We start from the raw sequence: 20441 nt of genomic DNA, 5'->3' as shown, positions 1-20441 counted from the left end.
TATGTGTTGCTATTCTTTGGGCTTTGCATAGGATTAATAGTCTACTTTAATTTTATGAGATGGGACAAGCCATCTTAAATAAATGTAAATGTAAATACTCATAAAAGTTTTTTGCTGACCTGCAGCTGGTGTATCTTATTTAGTGGAATCTGTTTATAGACTTTATTTAATAACCTGACTTATCCAAAAACCTAGGTTTGCCAAATGGGGCTAGAAATCATCCCTTACCAACCTTTCTTGAGGTATCTTGGCACGTGTTCTTTTCTGTGCAATGAAATGGCCAATGCTTTAAATGAAACTTTTGTCTTATAACTTTAACTCTTTAAACAAGTGGCTGGGGGAGGGGGAGAAAGAATCATTAATGCACATGGAGCTCTATCTTCCCCTGAGGAAGGGTTACTTGACAGCCTCTGAGATGCACTTCTCCTTGTTCTAGGGCAGGTCTACAAATCTGGAAATCATGCTTGGGGAATGGCTAGGAGGGGCAGGACTTGGGGTAGGGTGTGTCATGGGGGGCACATCATCTGGTCCCTAGTCATGAGTGTTACGTCTGGAACCGAAGCCTAATTTTCTCTGTGCATGGAAACCTGTGGAGGATCTTGAGTTATATGCAGGGTTTGGTAGTGGCACAATCCTCCTCACGGAATGATTTGGGGGAAAACTGTGTGACCTCAGGGACCCCTTCTGTGGGTTTTTCTGCAGGTGTGAGCAGTTCCCCCTATACCATCATAACATAAGGCCTGATCCAAAGCCCACTGAAATCCGTGGGTTGACTTCCGTGGGTGCTGGATCAGGCAATTACTATATTTTTACAATGGTGTGTGCGAAAGCCTTCTGCAGTCTACTTTGCAGATGTGAACATAACTATTCTGTAATCTGCACTGTACTACAGGAGAGAGAAGTTGCAAGCTACCCTGCTGTCCACAAAAGTGCTGGTACCACTGATCCAGGGCAAATGTAAGCTGGCGATCAAGAAACAAAAGCTGCAGTATTCCATTACCAGTCTCCTGAACCATTCACTCCCTCTGTTATTTGATTTTGAGTATGACATTCTTGTGTACACACTGCTTACTTAGACATCTAGTCTCACCACAGTGTTAACACAGAGGGCTGCAGTGTGCACACACTGAAGGGAGAATACAACCCTGAAAATGCACTGCCTGCCTAGTCCCTATTCTGTGTGTGCCCCTTGAAGAATAGTAGGCTTGCTCCACAGCTTGTGTATATTGGCAGAAACGTTGACTTCAATGGTGCTATCTTGATTTACACTAGCTGAGGATGTGGCTATGTTTAGATCTTCAAAAATAGTTGCAGAAACCAGTATAGTGAGTCTGAATTTAAAGGACCTTACAATGAGCCCTTCTTGTCATTCCTTCTATTATGTAGCTTACTCATGTCCAAAATGACTATGTGGATCTCTTTGGAGGGAATAACTCTCCCATTTCTATTTTGGTTTCTTCATACTGCATGCTATGTTTATAAGTTTTCCCAGAAGATTACTCCTCAGCAGAAGACCCTGGTATCTTGGGTAAAGTCAGTGGGCAGAAACGCAATCTGGTAATTTGCAAGGGGATGGGGTATCAAATTACCCAGCTTGCTGTAGAAAATTGTCATTTTTATTCTGGATGGTGCTTATCTATTTTTGCAAGTACATCACTTTAGAAAGCTACTTGCTCAGCTAATCTGTAACTGTCATGGAAATGTAATTTTCCCTCCTCCAACCCAAGAGACTCGTGCACCCATGCATTCAAGTCTAGCAGTTTCCATGGAAACCCATCAAGCTGTTGCACTAGTTTTCTAACATGCTGCCACTTCACAAACACAGGCTGTTTCACACAAAATTTTCTTATAATATTATTTTCTCTTTCCTCCGAAGACAATTCAGGAAAGACAGTGTCTGAAGAATGGAAGAATTACTTCTTATTCCAGCAAAGCAGTTTGTATAAATCAGAGTCTTTATAAAAATGGAGGCTTTCATAAAGTCACTCAAAAATAAATTTTAAACAATTGAAACCAACCTAGAGATGGGAAAAATGGAAAGCCCCGTCTCAGATTATTAATGTTTGCACCCTGATTTCATTGGTACACAGTCTCTCTGAGAACCTGTCACCCCTTCAGAGTAAATATATGAATTCCAAATCCAAGATGAGGGACATGACTGTCTCCATCAAGAGACTCTAATTCCAATACCAGTCTAAGAAACATGGCTCCTCCTGTTTATGGACAGTTCAGAATTCAACCCTCAGCCTAAGGTGTCCACCGACTCCTTCAGGGGGCTCCAGAATATCAGCTAAGCAAAAGGAACAAACCTGGTTCTTTTCTTGTGGAGACTTGTGAATTCTGGCCCAGTCTGAGAAACCTAGCTTCTCCTCATGGAGATTCTTCATTTCAGGAATAGTCAGGTTTCAAAAATCTGCTCCAAGTCAGAGCTCAAAATCTACTCCAGCCAAGTGATGACAGTGAACAACCATAAACATCTTGACACAATCAAGTTTTGGATTAATACAGTGATGGCTCTTAAAAATTTCTTCCATTTTGAAAGTTTCCACCAGTTTAAGAACTTAAGAATGGCCATATTAATCAGACCAATGGTCCATCTAGCTCAGTATCCTGTCTTCCAGCAGTGGCTGGTTCCAGATGCTTCAGAAGATGTGAACAGAACAGGGCAATTTATCAAGTGATCCATCTGCTGTCATCCAGTCAGAGGTTTAGGCACCCAGAGCATTGGTTTGCATCACAGACCATCATGGCTAATAGCCATTGATGGACCTACAATCCATGAACATATCTAATTCTTTTTTGAACCCAGTTATATTTTGGCCTTCACAGTGTCACCTGGCAATGAGTTCCACAGGTTGACTGTGCATTGTAGGAAGAAGTATTTAGAATAATAGAATATCAGGGTTGGAAGGTACCTCAGGAGGTCATCTAATCCAACCCCCTGCTCAAAACAGGACCAATCCCCCAATTTATACTCCAGATCCCTAAATGGCCCTCTCAAGGATTGAACTCTCAACCCTAGGCCAATGCTCAAACCACTGAGCTATCCCTCCCCCTTGCATGTGTTTTAAATCTGTTTCCTATTAATTTCATTGGTGACCCCTGGTTCATGTGTTCTGTGAAGGGGTAAATAACATTTCTCCAGGCCATCTGTGATTTTATAGACGTCTATCCTGTCCCCACAGTCATGTCTTTTCTAAACTGAACAGTCCCAGTCTTTTTAATCTCTTCTCATATGGAAGGTTTTCCATGCCTCGGTACCTTTTGCCCTTCTCGGTACCTTTTCCAATTCTAATATAGCTTTTTTGAGATGGGGCAACCAGAACTGCATGTGGTATTTAAGCTGTGGTGCACAATGCATTTATATTGTGGCATTATGATATTTTCTGTCTTATTATCTAGCCCTTTCCTAATGGTTCCTAACATTCTGTTGGCTTTTTTGACTGCCGCTGCACATTGAGCAGATGTTATCAGAGAACTATCCATGATGATTCCAGGAGCTCTTTCTTGAATGGTAACAGCTAAATTAGACCCCAACATTTTTATGGGGATTGCTTGGGATTATGTTTTTGAAAGTGCATTATTTGGCATTTATCAACATTGAATTTCATCAGCCATTTTGTTGCCCAGTCATCCAGTTTTGTGAGATCCCTTTGTAGCTCTTCACAGTTTGCTGTGGATTTAACTATCTTGAATAATTTTGGATCCTCTGAAACCTTTACCATCTCACTGTCTACCCCTTTTCCCAAATCACTTATGAATATGTTGAACAGCACTCCTCCCAGTACAGATCCCTGGGGGACTTGCTATTTACCTCTCTCCACAGTGAAAACTGACCATTTATTCTGACCCTTTGTTTCTTATCTTTTAACCAGCTACTGATCCATGAGAGACCCTTTCCTCTTATCCCATGACTGCTTACTTTGCTTGAAAGTCTTTTGAGAGAGAACCTCTACACTTGTAGAACTGGTGATATCTCTCAAATGAGTAGAACCTTTTTTGGCCTGATTCTCCTTTCACTTATGCAGAGTGTAACTATTGATTTCAGCAGAGTTACTCCTGATTTACATTGGTGCAAGGAAGAAGGGAATCAGGCCCTTTAAATTCATCCCTGGTAATATAAATAATGACCATTAGTGAAATATGCAGTTTAAATCAGTGTCTGGATTAAAAGAAAGTAAGAACCTACTCAAGAATATAGGCAGTGATTAACTTCTAATGTTGGCGTCAGTAGAGGATTAAAGTACAATAATATACAGAAGATTGTGTTACCCAATGGATATTTATAATTGATAGCAGATGGAGCTGGAAGCCAGAGGGCAGAAAAGTTTTATCCAGGGTTATGTTTTAGCAAAGGAACTCTCAAATTGTGTAAAGCTTACTACTTTTTGAATCCACTTAATATCAATTTGCTTAATGGAAAAGTTTATCTATACCATTTAGCATTTATTGCTAATATGCCCATTTAATAACAATTGATATTAAGCAGTTTCCCAGTTCACGTTAACTGAAAATCACTCATCTCGAGCTCCAGATAGTACTTAATGATACTTATTGCAGGCAGAAACAATGGATGCAACAAATCTTGTTACTCCACGCTTTATAGAAAGTGTAAAGTAAAGGGCTGCTCTTCAATTTTTATTAAAAGTTTTATTTAACTGTTTGGTTATTGAAAAGAACCAATGCAAGAAGGCACCAAAGGTGTTAAAGCTTGGCTAACTGTCATGAAAACCATGGACTAGTCCAGGTAATTTAGAATCACTGCATATTTGTAGGATCTTGTTGTGGATTAGCGTGGATGGTCAGCAGGAGGTGAGGATCCTGGTCTGACCATTGCCATCTCCAATCTGAAGTCAGGGCTCACTTTAGTTCTCATCAGGGCAAGTGGTCTTGATTTATTGGTCTGCTGATGGAATCTGATGGACCAAAATTGGTTTTAATGTCAGTTAAGCATAATGCTGTACAGCAGTGGAGAATTCTACTGACGGTTTGATATTATGATTATTGCTTGTCCATGAGTACTCCTAATGGCTCCTAAACAACTTGTCTTCATGAACCGACCTAATTGGTGAGTAGATGACCTGTGAGAGATTAAATATATGGGGTTAGAGGTTAAAGCACTGATTGTGGCTGACAGATTCAGAGGTCAACTGAGGTGTAATGAAGGGGATATTTATTCTATCCCATACCTGATGTGGAGGAAAATAAAGTGTTTTTTCTCCTCCATTATAGCATTTGCTGTCATCCAGTCCCATTGTTCATGATGATCATTAATGCTTTCTAAGGGAAACCAGAGAGTTAGCATTCCTCACATGAGTGGTTGTCTTGCCCTTGCCCAAGAAACTGTCTGTTGACATTTGTGATCTAGCTAGTGTCGTGTCTCTAGATTTCCCTTTTAGGGAAAAGTTGTGGAGAAGGTTGTGACAGGCAATTTTTGGAAGGCTCTAAAATTTAAAATTGAGATTGATACTATGGACTGTGAGTTGACTTGACTGCAAATCCTTGCATGAGTCAATGGCATTGCTCTTAAATGGTTCCTTTCTGTCTTTCTTCTCAGAAAGCTCAAAAATGGTTATTCTGCCCAAACAATTCTATCTTGTGGGGTTCTGCAGAGTTCTGTTCTGTCATCCCTTATGTTCTATGTGTATATATGGCTTTGGTTGGAAAATGGTAAGAGGTTTGTGCTGCAGAGCCTCTCTATGCTGATGATGCAGCATTGAATTATTTTGCCCTACCCAGATGGTGTAATGTCTAAGCTTCCTCAGTGCCTGGCCATGATATGGACTTGGATGAGGGTAAATTGAAGAGGTTTACTCCGGGCAAAATGGAAGTGATGCTGGTTTGCTGGGACTTTGATTTGTCTTTCAGTGTGACTTAGGAACCTTCGTCCCATTTTCAAAAGTGGCTTAGGTGCTTAGGAACCTAAGTCACTTAAGCGCTTTTGAAAATTGTATCTCACTATACTTTAATGGGTGTTACTTCTAACCTGGGCAGGGTTGGGTCTATAGTTTGTTCATAAATATTTCTTCATCTCTTTCTTCACTTATTTATTCATCTGTATGTATGACTACTACTTCGTGTGTGCTGTTACAATATAATATTCTCATTAGCATATGTTTGGTATAGATGTATTGTAGCTTCATTATTTGCAAGTAATCTATCCATCTCTCTAATCTCATGTCAGCAGAGCGAGTATCATCTTATTCTCACTGTATTTCTCAGCCATCCCTTGCACTCTGCCGGATTTGTAATTCCATTTTGCCGTGAATGTGATGATTATGTTTTCAGTGCATTGGCTGGTTTATTTCAAAATGTGCAATAATCAATTGTACCAGTGTCTGTTTTCTAAGTGAGGCAGAGAAACTCTAATTGCCTTGTCAGTGGACTTATGTGTGGCTTTTTCTAGGGTGTTTCTCTCTGCCAGCAGAAGAATGTCCTGTTGGGAATACTTCTTCCCCATTGTAGAGTACTCTGTATTTTTGCTTGGTGATAATTAATAACACTGATGTGATTAATCTTCACTATGTTTCCTAACCTCTCCAGCAAAGAATAGCATACTTTATATTGTTGAGGAAGAAAATTATGGCACAGTCTCTCCCAAAGGGAAAATGGGTTTCTTGCACAATTCTCAGTTCTCTCCCACAGTGAATATGGCCTGTAGCAGCCTCTTACAAGGAAACCTAATTGCAGGGGAGCGAGAAGCATTATGGATGGAGCTACTTTACTGTCTGCCTGACTTGCACAGTGAAGTGAGAGGTTGAATTCAAGGATAATGAGTCTGGTGATGATGAGTCCACTTTGGACAGTAATGAGAAGGGTCACTGCCAGTGATGGATCATTCTACTTCTGATGCCTGCTGACACTTTATGTCTGTATTTCTGAGTAAGTCTGAGGCATTCACATGCCAGTATAGCAGCAGTGGGTAACAAAGTTGTTGATTTCCCTGTGTTTGCATTGATAATTCATCTTCTGTTATCAGCTTTTGACAAGCATGACATTTTGAAAAGGCCAAATTTTGGGTCTCATGAGATTACTTCCTACCCCAGCTCTGACAGTTATGCAAGGAAGATACTAGATACTAGTTATATGTGGTTTGCAAGACCATTAAAGAGCTGAAGTCTGGCAAGTCGTTATTAGTACAGCTGGGCAAATAATTGACCCAAAGCCAAAAAATTTGAATCAAAGATCATTATTAAGGTTGTAAAGTCAAGCACTGAACAGTTAGGAAATACTAGAATTAAGGTTGCCTGTGCAACTGTCTGGCTTGCTCTGTGGGGATAGTACATGTGCATTCTAGTTAGATGTAGGAGCTGTGAAGGGATAGAAAATGCTCAGTTGCTCTCTGGGGGTGGTGCATGCATGGTATGGTCAGCACTCGGACCTGTGAGAGCCTGGAGAATGCTCAGTGAGGATAGAATCTTCAGAGCTTTTAACTGTGAAACTCTAGTAAGTCTCTATTGAGCATGGGTGAACTGAGATTTTTTTCAAAGCTTTATAACTTGGCTACATTTGGTCAGATTGTCATTGAGATGGCCAAAGGCATATTTCTGATAAAAGGCCATCCCCCTGCCAAATTTCAAGTCCCGGCTCCAAAGCATGGGGGGCACTAGAGCATTTCAAAGAAAAGGTCTCAAGATTTTTTTAAAAAATGGGCAAACAATTTATTTTTCCTTAATCTCATTCTTGGAAATGGTTAAACCATTTACCTGAAATTTTCAATAATAATAATAATAATAATTAATAATTAATAATTCAGATTGAGGCAGACACCTAGCATGGATATTTTTAGTCCAAATGATTAAAGTTGGTAAAATTATAAGCAACTGAAAACAAATTTTGAAAAGTCCAAATTTTGGGTCTCATGAGATTACTTCTTATAATGAAAAGGAGGACTTGTGGCACCTTAGAGACTAACAAATTTATTTGAGCATAAGCTTTCGTGAGCTACAGCTCACTTCATCGGATGCATGAATGGGAAATGTTGGATAACCTTAATAGTAGGTAGTGCTACCAGTTTCACCTATAACAGTGTCTGCTGTATGCTATTACCTTCAAACAGCTATATATAGCTTGCAAAACCAAACTCAACCTAAGAAAAATGTATCATGCTTTATCTTTAACCATTTGCAGACTCTTGTATCGTATTTATGTTGGTGCAATTCTTTTTTTTCCCCTTGATTTCTCCTCTGGTTGTACAGTATGTCAGTTTATTTTTTATTTATAATTGTTTTTTAAACACTTGAACAACAGAGTCAGAGCTCCTACTAAAGAATCTCATAATTAGAAACAGGCTGTAATTTATTATGAATGATCCTGTGCACATTGTAAACTATTACAATCTTGGGCATTTGTGCTTTCTTAGCACTTTGAGGCATATAGTAGTATACCAATAAGCCTTTCATACTTTCAAGGTCATATTCCTGTTCTGTTTCATCCTAAAACTGTTCAGGCTTAATCACTCAATGAAATTTGTCTCTGACTCAAAAATTTACAGAAAGAAAGAAAGAAAGAAAAAAAGAAAGATCTGATTAACTTTGACATACTGAAGTGGACGATTAGGAGAAAATATCTTATTTTGGAAAGAGAAAGAGACAGTGTTTCTAGCCAGCTATTTTTAGTGGGGAGAAAACATACCTTTCCAAAAGGCCAGGTCTCTTCACATTGTGAGGAAACAATCTGGCCCCAATCCTGGGTTCTATTAGGATTGCTTTACACAGTTCCACCATCGAAATGCAGCCATCAAGGCAGCATAGCCAGCCAGCCGTTGGAGGGGCATCCATGCTTAGGGGGATCATCTGGCATCACAAAGGTACCATAGCATCACCTACACTATACTCCTCTTTGAGGCTGGTATAGAGGGAAGAGTTAAGATAGATGTGCCTGTGACATCCCTGAGCGCCATCAATCCTCAGCAGATATACAGGGCTCAAAGCAAGTGGAACTGTTAGATTACCTCTAGAGAGGCCTTGTGATTATCAGTGGAGAACCAGAACTTTGACTATACATGGTGCAAGGCAGGCTTCAAAGTGGATGTTTACAAAGCCACTCAGATTTGGTAGCATTTTACACTCATTTTGCCCAGGTGTGAATGGCTATACAGGCCACCAAGGCAGTGGAAAATTAGGCCCACAATGTTCTAATCCCACTTTTTCATCTCAGTGCTGTATGTGCATTTTTTAATACCTCCACAAATCATTAGAAATGAAGATGTGTAGTTTTACATCTCTGAAGATTTAAACAAAGACAATATCTAAGATCACTTATTTCAATGTCTTAATGATGACACACAGAGGCTGATGATCGTCTTGAATTTAATTGGCTTCTCTCCATAAAGAGAAACCCCATCTCCTCTCTTAAAGGGTTTCCCACCATTTGTTGTCATTCCACTGGGACATCTCAGACAACCTCTCTTCCTCTTCAGTAGAGAAAGGCAAAGTGACAGCTTCTGGTCTGCAGGTCCTGTGCTGTCGCACACTCACAGACGTGGGCCAGAATTCGTAGAGGCATCACTTGTTATTTCTTCTGTAGAAAGCCAGTAGCCCTGGATCTTTGATGCCCCCACTAAACATGCACACCTCTTTGGTTTTCACTTTGGTTTTGGACAGTGAGGCTTGAGCTGGAGAGGCCCCCTCATGAGTTGCTTTACTTCTGACAGATAGCTCTGCAAAAGCTAGTTATTTCTCCTTATATCCTCCCATTACCATAGGATTTGATTATTTAGCATAGGGTATTTATTTAACGTAAGAACTGGTTAGAGAAAGGTGAACATTTTTGGAAACAGTGGAAGATGCCATCTTTTTAATTTGTTTTTTTTTTCACTTTTAAGGAAAAAATGTTTCAAAATTTCAGTGTTTCATTTTGGCACATCTCAGTTCATATTTTTCTCTTTGATGACAAAAATCCCACTCTTTTAAAAATACAAAAATGGGCACAAGGAAGTAAAAACATGAGGTAAAGTGGAAGAAACCCATTCTCCAGTGGGGAAAAAGGGAAGGAAGTTAGGAAGAAGTGTCATTTCTCCCACATTTTCAAAATAAATAAAATTAAAAAAAAAAGTTTATTTTTTTTGTTTTGAAATTTCATCAGGAATCTATGAAACTGTGTTATGGAAAGTTTTAGTTGTTGTTGAAAACGTGTATTTTATTAAAAAAAATTCCAGTGAAAAAATTCCCACCAATTCTATCTAATGTACCCGTTACAGGAAATGCAAATGGAGTGGCTCCTTATGAAAGGGATGGATAGAGCTAGTATTGCATACATGGCATTAGCTTCTTACTGTGTGTGTAAGGTCTGCAAAGATATGTGTCTGGATGCGGGCAGAAGGGAAGAGGGGTTGCTATAGAACAGTGGTTTTCAACCTTTTTTCATTTGCGGACACCTTACAAATTTGGAATGTAGGTGCAGACCCCTTTGGAAATCTTAGACATAGTCTGTAGACCCCCAGGAGTCTGTGGACCACAGGTTGAAAACCACTGCTCTAGAAACTAAAATCCCTGCCCTTTTCTTTATTCATAAATCTAGAACATAAACCAATTTACTGTTCACTGATTTTCATAGATATATGCTATTCAATTAGGTCTTGTTCTTTCTCAGCCCATCTCCTCTTCAGTATTTGATGTTCCAGTGAAGGCACCTTAATGGTGAATGTGTGATATGCATAGCAACAGAGTATGATGTCACAGAATGTTATTCTGAAATAAGTGCATGGTGAAGCAGAAGGTGATGCCAGACTGCGACAAAAACAAGTTCTTATAGGGACCTTGTCCATATTGTGAGCACTTGCTTTACTGAGCAGGCCCATCAACTTCAAGTGTTTACCAAATACACTTATTTAAAATAATGGCAAAGGACTCAGACACAGCAGTGACGGTGGCCAGCCAGCCAGCCAGATTACTGGTAACAAACAGAAAAGGTGTTTAGGTCCTTCATGTTTGCTGAACAGCAGTTCCCCTTTTGAATAGTAGAACTGAAACAACTGGTGCCACAAAAGGTTTGCTTGAATCAGAACTTGTTCTGAACTCATGATGAACAGGGAGGTTTCAAACATCTCAAAAGATGTTTGTGACAGGCCTCTCCTTGAAATAAGGCATACGCTTCTAATGGTGAGAGCAATTGGCACAATGTACCAAGGCTTGAGGTGGAGTCCCATCACTGGGAACTTTTAAGTCAATTCTGGATGTTTTTGCTAAAATATATGCTCTCGTTCAAAAAGGAATTAATTCAGGGACATCCTATAGCCTGTGTTATGCAGGAGTTCAGACTTGATGATCACAGTGGTTCCTTCTGATTTTACAATCTCTGAATCTGTTAGTAAGACATTGCTCATTGGAGTGTCAGTGAGAAATGTTCTGTTGGTTCTCGCTAATAATAATAATAATAATAACAATAATAATAAATAATTAATAACATTTCCTTGCTGTTGTTGTTTTTATCAAATTTTTCTCAGCCATTTTGATAGCATGCACTAAAGAGAAAGGACAATTGCCAAATCTGTGGTGCAGAAAAAATTGCTATATCTTTGGAATTGGTTCCTGATGCTGCCGGTGTAGCTGCCAGTTAGGAATGTGTATGAGAAAGTTGTAGGCAAGTGCTACCCCAGCCTATTAGGCATTGCAAGAGATGGATGCCTCCTGACAATCATCCTGCTGGAAGCCTGGCAGCTGAGACAATCCCAGACAGATAGCAGCAGCAGCAGCAGCAACACACACAAGGCTTTCAAATGACGGCAAAATTTCTCTTGTTGCTCTATCTGCTTCATGGATGTGAAGCATTCCTCACTTCTTCAGAGAAAGCGATCATTCAGAAAAGTAAGGGCTAGAGCACATTCCAAGGATACAGTCAATAGTAAGGAGCATACCTGGGCCATACGGAATTGCAGCTCAGGATCACAATACCCTCCTTTTGCCAAAGGAGGTAGTAATTTGCTGCTGGCTTTCACCAGCAACAAATTGCTTCTCTGCATCCCTGCTGTGCTTTGGCTCAGCTCCACTGAGTGATGGATTGTAGTGTGTGGGTGAGGGGGGAAACTAAGCCTCTGCACATTCTCCTCTTCCTTCACTGCTGGCCTGTAAGTAGGGTCATAGTGACCTTTATCCATGTATGCCCAGACCCAAGGTCTGGGTAACCTGCATAGGGACAAGTGGGCTGGTCTTACTCCCTCTTATGCTTCTGTGATGTCATCAGGACTGGGCTAGAATCTGGCTCTTAGTGTATCAAAGCTTAGATAGAGCTGTGAAACCAACTTCTTTCTATTTCGCTCGTCCTCATGTCCCATGTCCTTTGGATGGGCAAGGGAGTTCTTTGGGTAAACACAATGGCAATAAAAAATTAAGTGATTTGTTGCTGTTGATTTATAGAGCACTTGTTGCTCTTTCAATTACATGAAAGGGAGCTTTTGCTGTTGTTAAAAGTGAATATATGGGTGCATATTTTTAAGAGACCATCCAGTAAGAACACTACGGTGAGTCCTGTGAAAAAATAAATATTGTCACTACTTTGAAAATTGTAAGTGAAATATATTACAGATGAGGCCAATGTTGATGGTATATTATGTGAGGCATATGGATGGCACAATGTAGTTTAAATATGAAATACACTGTGGAACTGTCTATTTTAGTGAAGAAGAAGCAGGCCACCTAGTCATATTAAATCATTTTCACACTCTGAGACGGCCATTTGAGGGGGAGCAATGCAATTTGCCATTGCTAGAAATAATTGCTGTCGATTATTTTTGCTGACTTTTTACAAGGTTGTGGATATAAGCGAAAATTAATTCACAGTAAATATCTCTAGTTCTGATATGCTGCCTCAGTAAATTAATAGTTATATGAAATTAGCACTTGTTTTAGTATAACCGCCCTGCTTCTCCATCCCACTTTTGCCAAAGGTATTGTTTCAGGTACTTAGCTATTTAATTGAGTAATCTGATGACTCAATTGAATGACCATCCTTCTCAGTGATTTGAGGCAAACTTTTTTCAAGGTACATAGGAATTTATCTATCAGTCATCTAACTAGTTTTTAGCTAACTCTTCCAGTGAAAACTAATCTGTTCATTAGATTTCACTTCTGATTCCATAAATCCACTTACTTAGTCTTAGCATAATTGCTGTCATTATCATTATATGTCACAAGATACCATGTCATGTCACAACATAACCAATATACTTAATAGAATTATTGAGGGATATGTCACAAAGTCTTAAGAGGTATTTGTCTCTGTATTTGGAAATCTCCTTCCTGTAACAAATGGACTGCAGCTTGCAATAGCCTTTTCTAAGTAGCATTTATGATGTATGACAAGATTTCATAACAAGTCGTAAGGTGATTCACAACTTCATCCTCTCGATAACCTGATGGAGTGTTATCAACCAAATGTCTCTAGTTGTGGTATAACATCTGCGATAATTCTTCTTGAAGCTGTCATGAAATTGGCATAATTTAGAGGTGACATATGGAGGTTCTGAAGGCAGCTGTGTGCACATAGCCAGTCAAGAGCCATAGTGAAATGGAATCTCAGGCATATTATGGATTTTTGCTGGGCGATATTGAAATAACTCTGGACCTCTAAGGTGCCAGAGCCAAGAATGAATGAAGTCCATTTGGCACCATGTCACCGATTTATTTCAAAATAACCTGTAGGTCAACTACAGATGCCCAATTTCTCCAATAGGGCGACATAAATGGTTCTGGCTTTAGACTAACAATAGCAACTAGTTGACAGATTTCCACTCTATACGGCTAAATTCAGTGCCTTGCATTTGCATTAAATTTGTTAGTCTCTAAGGTGCCACAAGTACTCCTTTTCTTTTTGCGAATACAGACTAACACGGCTGCTACTCTGAAAAATTTGTTAGTCTCTAAGGTGCCACAAGTACTCCTTTTCTTTTAGTAGCAACTAGATCTCCCTTCCCCTGCCAGCATTCCTGTGGGCAAAACAACAGACAGGGCTAAGGGAGTCTCTTGTGAATTTTATATTGCTGAAAGTTTAATGCATAAAAAATAAAGAGGCACAATCAGTCACATGCATTTGATCTGATAGAAAAGAGAGCAAACACACCCACCCGAGTAAAAGGAAAGCTTTTCTGATCCATTTCTATTCTTATATGTTCAATTGTCTCTATTCCACAGTAATGTCATGTCATCCAATCATAGCAGTCCACAGAGCCAGAAGTGGTTAGCAAGTATGTTTTTCTTTTTGCCATGTCAGTAATAGGGAGTATCTCTAAACCATCGACAGAGGGAAAAGAAAGAGAGAATGCTATGTTCTATGGGCTGATTGTGCCAGTCCCTTAAGAGGGTGGGAAGGGAAGGGAGCTCACTCTCACATGAACTTAGCAAGGGTTTCCCACAATTAATTCCTGCCTATGTGCCTTCCTCTGTGGGATGCCAGAGGCTCACAGTGCTCCAGAGAGGACCAGCAGAGGAAGGGATGATGTGGGTTTTAGCCCCATCCCACTTCTTATGCACTAGTCCAGAGGAAGCCAGATGCACTGTGGCAAGGAAAAAGGATGCAACATCCTCTAGGGAGGTGTAGCCTACATAGTCACCCTTGCTCAAGGACTCTGTTGGATGTGGGATTGTGTCACCCTGAGTAATGCACTTTCCTACCCCCTCTACCCCTCTCTGTATATGGCTGTTTTATATCATGCCACCTAGCCCCAATATTCCTCCATTTGGTCAGTTTGAGGAACACTTCCCATTTTTTCAAAGAACAGTTTCAATTGGCCCTCAAGTGCACAAGATCATTGTGTGCCCTCATAGACCTTACTCTGGTGAAAAATGTTCCTGAAAGTCCATCTAAATTTTACTTTGCTGGAACTGAGCCTGGATGAGAGAAGCCCTTAATAGCCCATCAATCTAAGTGTACTTATTGTGTCCTTGTTTCTAATTAGTACTGTATTCCCTACAAGTGGCAAGCGCTATTACACTCTGTTTTGGTCTGCTGGTATTATCTGTTGTTTGAGACATCTGACCAGCACCAGTAGAAAAAGTCTCAAGTCATACACAGAGGGAAGAACTTGTTAATGCAGGTGATTAGTGCCTTTAACTTCAGATTCTTTCTGAAGGCACAAGTGAAAAAAAAGTCAGGCAATAAGGGGTGGCTGGGGTTTCAAACTTCTGTATTGGTGTAAATTACAGTATTGTGTAGGCCAGTATTAGATTAGTGACAGCTTATGCTCCAGTGAAGCCTAGGTTTGAAATACATGGGTGTAAATTGGAGCAAAATTTGTCTCTTTCAGGCTGATTCTCCATTGTCTTCCACCTTGTGTCATCATTTATATATACCTGTGAAAAGTGAGTACGAAATGTCACTATTCTGATATATGTAGTAGCATTTTACACAAACTGTTTACATGGGTGTAAATAAGAAGACAAGATGCAGGGCAGCGGAGAATTTATCTATATTCAGGTTGCTTAGTCTGAGTGCTACGGAGTTAGAAAATGTTGGCTCCTTCATTCTCCTTGCACTTACTGAACTGATGAGATTAGTCTATGATGATGTAAGAGCATGGCCTCCTTGGAAGGATGAAATATCCACCATGGGGCACTTTCTGTCAGTTCATTAAACAGCAAAGAGCTCATTTCTTAGGCAAAACTGAACTGTTAAAAGTTTTCATGATTGCTTAATGGAAGGGACCAAAGAAAAGCCATCCAAAGCCCATCAGCTATTTGGGATTTGAATATGCAAAAATTTCTATTCATAATTAATTCAGCAGGACACTCAGGATGAGGAGAGAATCACAGGTTCTTCAGTAAAAGATTTTCAGATGAGTTAGTGGCACCCTGTTGTGTTCGACTGTCTGCTTAAGGCAATACAAATCCCAAAGGATCCTTGAGGAGATGTGTCACAGGTCCTTTTAGATATCTCAGTCATTCAAAGTCAAACAGAGAGAGTTCAAGTGTGCATTTCTAGGATAATTACCAGTTTATAAGCATTCATTAAATTGGTCATTTGATATAAATCCTGTGCTGTTTCTTTCTTTTTTACTTAAAAATTCAAGGCTCCATTAGGACTGGAAATGGAAATACATTTTAATAATTTGTAAATTTCCAGAAAGCAAAAGTTACTCAAGACCATCCTGTATTTCAGTAATAGAATATATATATATTTAAGCTTTAAGAATAATTCAGGATCCATTTTGCAGGACTAATAAAGTTTGTTGGTTTTGAAAGATGATATGTCTATCCAGGGAGCTATATCACTTTGGTAAGGAAAAAAACTTGTGTTGGAGGAGCCTTCCATGCCGTAAATCCCAACCCCTCCCCCAACTCAGCCCTGCCTATAATATTGAGTAGTTAAGATCCATATTTAAGATCCACAGGAAAGAACTTGCCAGAAATGTATGGAGAGGAAGTCCCACATTCATACTTCCTGTTAAAACTGATCACACTCCCCACAAAGCCACCAGCTTATGTTCTGTTAGGGTCTGATCCAAATACTTTGACCTAAATGAGAGTTGGTCCATTCACTTCAATAGGCTTTGGCTCAGACTCTTAATTCCTCCTTAAAACCTACCTTTGCTGTGAGGTCTACAACTCACTACAAGATAAAAGCAGACAGACTGGCCACACCTATCTGTGACTTCCACGACCACTGTGACTATGAACTTAAGGAAACAGACCCATCTCTGTTTCCTTTTTTCCTACCACTCACCTACCTATGGGTCTCTTTATCCACCTTTTACATATTGTCTAATCCCTGGATGCTGAATTTTCTATAGCAAGGCCTATGTTTGTGTTATTTATTTGTACAGAGTCTGGTGCAAGGGGATCCTTACACACTATGAACTCAATTGGAACTAACAATATTAATAAAAGGTAAAAATATCAACCTTTATTCCTAACTAATTTGGAAGCTGAAAATCTGATATTCAACTCTTTTTTGGAGAGGCGGGGGCAGCCTGCTCCTGTTCAGAATGTTCTCCATCCCTCCCTTTGAAGATATGCTCCTTTTGGAGGATTTTCTCTCTGTCTTCTTCAAGAGCCTAGATCAGACTTGTTAGCCCTTGAAGGCTGCTTCTGATTAACAGGAGTTGTCCTCCCACACCCTTGATAACTACTTCTGGTGAGGATGAGTGAACAAAAAAAAGAAATACTTAGAAATGTCAGAAATACACTCTTCCTTGTGATATTTTAATGAGCTTGAAGCGTATGGTAATCAAGAAATTCCCTTCTCTGGAAATGAAAGGGGGTTTATGTTAATCTGTTGCGACACTGATTGTTTTCCCAGTGTGAAATGATGGATCTTCTGTGTAGCTGTGTGACAGCAGCTACACACTGTGTCACCTCCTCGCCAAACCTGGAGACTTGGGAATGGATTTGTGTGAGGGATAACAGGGAGCTATTATCTCCTTATTTTAGCTGTCAAGGTGTCTTTAACAGTATTAAAGGACATTCCTTTTCCCCATAGAGTCATCTTTAGCAGCTGCTTGCCATTCTGTGGTTTCCTGAGGCTCATACATTGATTTATAGTACCAGCCTTCCACACTCATGATGAGATTTTAAAGCATGGAATTAGGGCTGGTCAAAAATGTTTTGTCCATATTTATTTTTAAGGGATTTTTTAACTAAATAAAAATGTTCTTGGAAAATGTCTGCTTTCTTTGAATGGTCCCTTGAAATATGTGTTAATTACTTATGCTATACAATCTGTTCCACCTTGTACTTAATCAGAGCTCCATATAGGCTCAAAAGCTTTTCTCTCATCAGCAGAAGTGGGTCCAATAAAAGATATTACCTCACGCACATTGTCTCTGTTGCCTTGGAAATTATTGATTTAGTTTGTCAGAAAAACAAAATTGTTTGGCCAAAGACCAAAAATGTTTTATTTTGGCAGTTTTTGACTACACATTTTCGGTTGTGGGGTTTTCAATAGAAAGTCAAAATCTTTCATGAAGATGCCCTCATTTTTGAACTCAGCGGTACATAGAATGCTTTGCCTTTGCAAAGGGAGCCAGTAGAAGTTTTGTTCAGTCCTCTGCAATGGAAGATTTCATTGTGTATCACACATGCTGATAACTCCATTGACCTTTGCCCTCTACTATCTTGTTCACCTTTGACTCTGTTTTCTCTTCCACTCAGGCCCCAGGCTGTACACTTGATCCAATCATCAGCATTTCCCTTCTCCCATTACTCATCATTCTATTAGTGAATTCAAATATGTTATAATTATAATTATAAGCCCCATTCTCTGCTATGCAGGAGAAAGGAAACTCTGGGAGTTTCCTTAGGAGTTCTTCCATCAGGAAGCTGGGGTTTGCCCTCCTGTGGAAGATGCCAGGGGCACATGTGCATCTCAGTGATCAACAGGAAGAAAGAATCCCTACAGGTGCATACAATACAAGGGGAGTCCATACATCTGAGTAATTTACAAGCGGGGGGGGGGAATCATTGTTGTAAATGCATTCAAAAGGGAAACTAGGCAGAAGTATAAATTGCAAGGAGAATCCCCTTTGTGCAGGTGGATATGTTGCAAAGGAAACCACTCATAGGGATTAATTGCATACGTAAATTAATCATGGGCAATAGTAGTCTCACAGACATGCTCTCATACATCATTAAAAGGCTTCGCCTCAATATGATGACCATATTTCCCTATGCTGAATATGGGACACCTGGTAAAATTATTCCTATTCAAATGAGTTCAATGGCAATCAATCAAAACTATGCAGTACAAATATTCAAATTAACATCAAGTTGACTGAGCCCCAGTTAAACATAAATACTGTGTAGTTGGATTCTTTTTATCTACCTTCTTATCTTTAAGGCTGTAGGGCTCACACAGGGAGGGGTGACACACATACACACACTCCCCTACACCTCTCTCACATGGGTGGGGGGGGATGGGAGGGGTTGTTGACTGACCGACCCAACCCTCCCTGCCCGGCACTCTCCACCCTCCATGCCTGGCTGGGCCCCTGGGACGGACCCGTCTCTCCTGGTGCCTGGCACCGCATCTTCCAAGGCAATACCTGGGGAGGGAGGGCATGCAGGATCACATTTCTGCCAGGGTTCAGAATGTGGCCAGCGACAGCCTTTCAGCACTGTGCGGGAGGGAAGCGATGGGAGGAGGAGGGCAGGGAAGGGATGACCTGGCCCGTGTCTTTGGAGAACTCATCTCTTCCCCACCCCTGCAGCGTGACTGGAAGCAGCTTGTCCCTTCCTGCCCACACAGTATCGAAAGGCAGTTAACACCTCCAGGCTGCTGCTGGCCACAGCTGGCCTCCGGCTACAGGACAGGCAGGAAGAGGTTAAGGCCTAAGGATGCTTTGTGCACCAGGGCCCAGGGAACCTGACTGCAGGGGCTTTAGAAAACCCGGCCAGAGAGATGGCTCAGCAGAGGAGGGTGCCTAGGAGACAGAGCAGCACCACACTCCCTGGGGGACAGGACTCAGAGTGGGGCATTGAGGGGTAAAGAGGGTTGCTAAGCCCCTGCCCTGGGGGCTGCTGTGGAGCCTACAGGCAGGGACGTCCCTCGTGGGGTGCAGGGTCCAGAGCGGAAGTGATGGATTCGTCTCTTCCGGGACCAACCACGCTGCCCAATCGCACAGGCCCGCGAGGCCCCCCCAAAGCGCAGGGCCCGGAGCGGTTGTCTCAATTCGCACTACCCAAGGCATGGCTCTGCTTGCAGGTTTGGGGCATGAACAGGCTGGAAATCACTTCCCCCCCTCCCACTCCAGAGCTTAGTTGAGTGGCAGAGAAGCTTCCCCGTGCCAGCGCTGTGTGGAACTTTGGCACATGCAGGGCTCAGCTTCTCCTGGCCAGCACCCCAGTCCAGAAGGTCTTGGGCTTTTCCGGGGCGCCAGCCCAGCCAGAGGCAGTGGGGGAAGGAAGGAGCCTGACAGGCAGGCTGTTGGTGAGCTGAGCGCTCCGACCAGGGGCTGGTTCTCCACTCAGTGTGGGAGTGGGACATGTCCCACCAGGGTGGTTATGGAGAAGCAGCAGGGTTGGGGGGATGAAGGGGCAAAGCAGGGAGAGGACAGTGAGAGGGGGAGCACGTAGAGGGCCAATGGGTGGACAGCAAAGGCAACATGTAACCGGCCGCCGCCTGGCGCCTGCCTGCAATCAGCCACTGCAGCTCACAACACGCAGCTAGCGCCGGCCAGACGGCATGCAGCGGAGGCTGCGCTGATGGACCAGCAGGGGAAGTCGTAAGCCCCGTGTGCTGTATCTTCACTCCACCACCGGCCTTACACACCCATCCCCGTTGTCAGCCACTGGACACCACCACTCACCACTGGTGGGCGGGTGGCGGGCAAGTAGGATCTGGCCAGCAGCAGGACCCGCCAGTACTGATGGGGGGAGACAGAAAATATGGGACAATTTGCCCATTTTTAAGAAAAAGTCGGGACATCTGCGAGAGGGCTTAAATACAGGACTGTCCCTATAAAAACAGGACATCTGGTCATCCTACTCCTCAGTTTTTGCAGAGGCTGTTGT

The sequence above is a fragment of the Dermochelys coriacea genome, chromosome 1 (genome assembly GCF_009764565.3).
Source record: "Dermochelys coriacea isolate rDerCor1 chromosome 1, rDerCor1.pri.v4, whole genome shotgun sequence".
In the NCBI taxonomy this organism is placed as follows: Eukaryota; Metazoa; Chordata; order Testudines; family Dermochelyidae; genus Dermochelys; species Dermochelys coriacea.
The sequence above is the reverse complement of the archived record's forward strand: the minus strand, read 5'-3'. Positions refer to the sequence as shown.